Source organism: Salvia hispanica, chromosome 2 (assembly GCF_023119035.1).
Source record: "Salvia hispanica cultivar TCC Black 2014 chromosome 2, UniMelb_Shisp_WGS_1.0, whole genome shotgun sequence".
In the NCBI taxonomy this organism is placed as follows: domain Eukaryota; kingdom Viridiplantae; phylum Streptophyta; class Magnoliopsida; order Lamiales; family Lamiaceae; genus Salvia; species Salvia hispanica.
Window position 1 is genome coordinate 22,608,162 of NC_062966.1, and position 6,000 is coordinate 22,614,161.

The window sequence follows — 6,000 nt, forward strand, 5'->3', positions numbered from 1 at the left end:
TTTCTATTGAATTGTTTAAAATTTGTATCCATTAACTGAAAATCATATGACCCGTACATAGCACGGGTGATAATACTAGTACTCTTAGTAAATATGAGACCACAACAAACTTCAGGGGTATGATACTACTAACTGTTGCATATCTCATTAAACTGCTGAGATTTGCAGTCTTCCCTCCAAATCTTGTAGCACTCTTTCAGATCTACTGCTATATCCAACCTCTGAATTGGCTGATTACTAGCAACATTAGTTACTGCCGAATCACTTATTACAACCAAACTACTTATCACAATTACCATCACCATCATGTTTGAGTTTTGAGAACTCATGCTTCTGAGATATTAGTTATATAACATCTTGCTTTTTTAGATGTTTCATATCACTCACTTTATTAATTACTTAATCATAACCTACATATTTGTACTACTAGTATTTATTATCACTAGCAATTAACTTGTAATTAAGAAGCCAAATTTAACCGAAAACTTTATAAGCTAATAGATTTAATCGAACTGTATTGGACTTCCGTTGCATGTACTGGACAATACAAATATCTGTTTTGGATTTATTACTTCGATTGCAACTGGATATAAATCGTAACCTACATATTTGTACTAGTATTATTCTTTAATTATATTCTCACTCTCAACATACATATCCCAACTTTAAATTAACTCACACTCCTACTGAATTACTACACCTATAAATCAGATTATATGCTACTAAAACTTCAAATAAAAAGCTTATATATTTACCAAACAAAATAAAAATGATCAACAAATTGTAGGTCTTCAAGACTTCAACTAATACATATTATTGATACTATACCACTATTAGTATTCGAGTTTTACTTAGTTATTAGTCCAACCAATTTTGAGATCTTTCTCAACAATATTTTAATAAATACTATATGAAAATTAATGGATTGTTATATGCCGTTAATTTTTTGGATTATAGAACAGGGAGTATTTTCAAAGAAAAAATCACTCAAAAATTACTCCCTCGGCCTGTCCGCCAACAAGAGTCCCTTTTTTCCATTTCGTTCGTCTGCATACCGTGAATAGGAGTTCAGGTTCACTTTTACTAATTATATAGGCCTTACATCCAACTAATTCTTTTCACTCACATTTCATATACTCCATATATAATATAAGTGAGACTCATATTCCACTAGCTTTTTTTTCACACTTTTCTTAACATTTTTTAATTAAAACCCGCGTCAGAAAAAAAATGAGACTCCCTGTTCGCGGATAGGAAGTACTCCGTGTTTTAGAGTTACATCGATCCTTAGAAATTGACTCAATAATGTATCTAGCTACTCCCATTTTAGTAGGAATTCACGTGATTTTGTATTCCAAGATATGGATACATTTTAATTTGACCAAGTTATATATTTACATTTCCTAATTTGATGTTATATATGCCCACTATATAATAATGGAGCATTAACATTATTATTTCAAAACATATCAATTGATGCATCTTGATATTGCATTCACTTTTTTACCTGCTGAATATTGTAAAACATGGGCCATAAATTTATCATTGCACCAAAAGTAGTGTAAAATTATGAAGATGATAATTATTTTTGACTTTAAATAGAACAATTCCTAATCTTTAGGTATATCTGTTTTGCCATTATAGGAATGGTTTTTGACCTACCATCCAATTTGTCGCATTTGTGATCTTTCGCAACATCATATCCTAAAGCCATAAATTAGCAATATAATATAATTATTTTCAATTTAACTCTTGAAAATAGCAGGTGACGATATTATTTCAACAGTTCGACTTAAAGACAAAGAATTATAAATGGTTGTGAGTTGTAACATCCCGCGTTTTCAAACCCTAATTTTTGTGATATGAAATTTTTTGCATTAAATGCTTTTAATGCTATGATATGTGGAATTAAATTGATGAGTGAATTAATTGCAATATGCTATGTGACCTAAATTGCGATTTTTGAGTTGAGATTGAGTTGAATGGTCAACTTGTTGAATATGTGACGTGGCTATTGAATAGTCAATATTGTGAAAAATATGACGTGGCTATTGAATAGTCAATATTATTTTATTTGATCCCTTGTTTATTCTCTTCCATAAATAAATTCAAATATCCTAGCATATCTTGCCAAATGTAAGAAGATCTTACCATATCCTAATTTAATTAGGATTTATATTAAATCCCTTTTAAGAGAATGAAACTACACGCCACTTTTGATATATCTTGGGGAGATTTATTATTATTTTTCTTGCTCCGTGATATTTTATTCTACTCCGTGAAATATTCAAATTAAATCATAGGCTAATTAAATAGGCTAAGAAATTCGAAATCCCCTTTCTTCTCAACGGTTTTAACGCCAACTCTCCCTAAATCTCTCCAAATCTTTAATTTATTTAATTATTGTAGTATATCTTGCACTCTATAAATATAAGAGGGAGAATCAAAACCCTAGCTACAGAAAAACCGTCCCCCACTCTCCCTCAATCTCGACATCTCTCTCTCCCCACTCTCTCAAATTTTTCTTCTACTTTCTCCATTAATTCTTCATCTTTTGGAGAAGAATTGAAGCTGCAATTCAAGATTTTGTTGAAGAATCAAGATCCTACTTGTTTTCTACCGATTGTTCTATTGAAAAGGTACTTTTATTTTGATCTTCTCTTCTTCTACCGATCAATCGGTGTTCTTGAGTCCACATGCATTTAGAACGAGTGAAGGGGGAATTTAATCGGTGAAATTTGATGCACATGCGTGTTGTGTGTGTGCGTGTGTTGTGTGGGAACACTCATGCGTGGCACGATTTGATGATAAATCTGGAATTGTTGTGTGAATAAAAACGATATGATAATCGTACTTTGATTTTGATTAGTGATATTGAAAATAATCGATGGGAAAAGGGAAACGTGAGATCATGCATGATTTTGATCCATGATTGAGGCTTATTTGAAATATATGAACTAAAGGTGATAGTTCGCGTTCCCGGTGTGATAACAAGAAGAAGTGCGTTTTTGAACTCGAAGGAAATCGAGGTGGGCTTTATTCTTAAACTCTCTCTTGTGTTGCAAACTTATGATGTTGGAGAAATAAGGGTGGATTAAACTGTTATGCCATGCCTATGAATTATTTTGGATATTGTGTGTGCCTGATGCCTAGATTGTGAGTACGCTCCATTAGGCTACAGTGGCTATAAAAACGAATTCGGGTCTGAGTAGGGCCGCAAACCCTATCAGGCTAGTGTACACTGGAGATCGGGAGCCGTCCTTGCTAGTCGGCCGGTCTCGTGGGCGAAAGTGTGGCCACACTTCGTCGCACCATATGAAATGATAATTGATGAGAAAATGGGAGGTATTATTTGACTGGCCAGTCCACGATATATTTTGTGATACTCGATACTTATCTTTATATAAATGCAAAACCTCGAGTTCACTATGGTAAGGGTGACATAACTATAAAATGTTTTGGCATGAGTCCACTGAGTATGTTTAAAATACTCAGCCCTGCATGTGTTTTCCCTATGTGCAGGTTGAGCGGCGATGGGCGGTCGGTGGTGTTGAGAAGATTGAATCGAATAATATGGATGGTTGGGTTTTTGAGTGTAGTCGTGTCTTCATACATGGCTTCGCTTTCTCTTGGAATGCTTCCGCTGAATATTTTTGGAAAACTTATTATCTTGGTTGTTTCGAACCTAATTCTTTGTTTTAGAATGTTGGGAAATATTGCGTTTTATTGGAGTTACGCTAAACCTTTGATTTTTGAGCTTAGTCTATTATATCTTTTAAATCTTGATTCTCGTGAGTTAGCCGTTGACTTTTTGCCTTGATACTTCATTAAATGCTTGGTCAAATCTCTTTAAATGAAACCCTCGTCTACTTTTTTTGTCGCCATAAGTTCGCCTAGTTAACAATCGCCGTATTTATTATACCTTAGAAATGTCGGGCTGTTACAGTTGGAATCAGAGCCTCAGTTCTTTCCGCCCTGGACCCAAGAGTCTTGTTGTAATAAATCTGAAATTGTGGGAATTGATTAAATAATAATTGTTGAAGACTCAACACCACGACTCGTCTCCGCTCAACCACGAAGAATGAGGTAACCCGTATCTTTGAATATTGATTTGAATCATGAAATGTTGAAAGATGAAGCGAATGGAAGTTGTGGTGATATTTGGAAATTGGTGTTGGAATATGAAATAATGATTATGCATGCAATTGAAATTGCTAACTGTGATTATGCAAAAACAAAAGATGAATGCTGTTATGCAAGTGATTTTGCGACCAAGATCGCTAGGAATCGAATAAATGAAATTCTATATGATTTGTGATTTCGTGATTGTTCGGTGAACAACGATATGAATTGAACTTGAGCATGCTATACTTAGTTGAAAATTGTGTTGTGATTGGAAATTTGTATGACGATATCGAACTTGGAGGCATAAAAACGCCGAATGCGAGGCGAACGAACTTGCGAGAACGAAATTGCGAAATACCGAAATGCGAAAAATATATATGTATTTATACGAGCCTTTTGCCTCGGAAATGAAATTCCGTTCATTCTTGATATGATATTATCTTCACACCTCCATCGTTTGACCCATATATATATACCCATCGTACTCTCAGCATCAGTTGAAACCTTATACACTATTGATATTCTCTCCGATCCTTGTTCTGATGCTGAGATTTCTTTTGTAGATGCCTAATCAGTATTACGCACCGATGCGCGACCGTTACGCGAAGAACAAGGTTTTCCCTGTCGAGACCTACCAAGAGTTTGAGTGGGATGGAAAGTCCTTTCTCCTAACCTACGTCACTGAATTCTACGATCGCTGGATGGATGCATACGCGTATGGAGGAGTTACCCATCACGCGGGGATCTCGAGATTGATCCACAGCCTGCCTTCTCCATGGAGCGAATGGACTGCTCAAGCTGCGATACCGTTTACATGGTTCAGTCCGCCCGAGTACTAGCCTCGAGGCGATATGATCGGCTTGATTGGAGTGCTACTCCCAGCCATGGCAGCTGCAAGGGATGGACCGCCGCTTAATCCCCCAGCGCACAAGTACCCGCCGGGTCAGGCTCGTCGATGGAGATATCGTCGTGATAAGGAGCCGCACGTTGATCGTGTCCCTACTAAACCAAGGCTTGGGACTCGTACGTCTAACCCGTTGGTCATAAATGGGAACGTAGAGGACATGCGTGCGATAACCCCTTCGCCCCCGGATGTTGGTGGATCAAGCGAGGACGAGGAAACTTACGAGGAAGGACATGATTTGGACATGGGAAATGTTGATGAGGATGAGGACCCCGAGGAGGATATGAACGATATCGACTAGGAGTGATAGTCGCGGAAAACATTGTTTTGCTTCCCCCATATTTTTAGTTGTTTTCTAAACATTTGCAGTATCTTTCTATTTCTTTTGCTCTTTTGAAATTCCGTTGATACTAAGACCTCGTTGAGGCAATGTTTTTGATTGATATGATATGGGGAGAATTTTTTTTTTATTCACTACCTTATAATGTGATGGATTTCCATATTGTTCTTCTCATACTATTATGGAAAAATTTTCTATCACTATGTTATCATGCCATCATAATATCGCACCACTATCTTTGAATACCTTATTGCGCCCTATACTTGCCACTTGAATGGCATAAGTGCCTCTTGATTACAGTTACCTTATTGATAAGGACCAATGATTCTTTTGATACCCTAGGGTGCAACCGATTTTGTGACACTTTGACACTACTTGTGAAATCCATCTATGTGATGAACTTTTGCTTGGCCATATGCACTAAAACAATTGTCCTATGCACCTTGTTATACCACGCGACTATTGTTAGGATATTGAGAATAATCCGTGTATTGATAAATCAGAATGCCGCCGAGACGCCATAACCGTCAACCGACACCTCCGCCTTCGAGCGAGGAGAGTGTGACGCAGTCAATTCAGATACCGCCGCCTCCCCCACCCCCGGTTGATTGGGAAATAGTGAAGTTGTTCT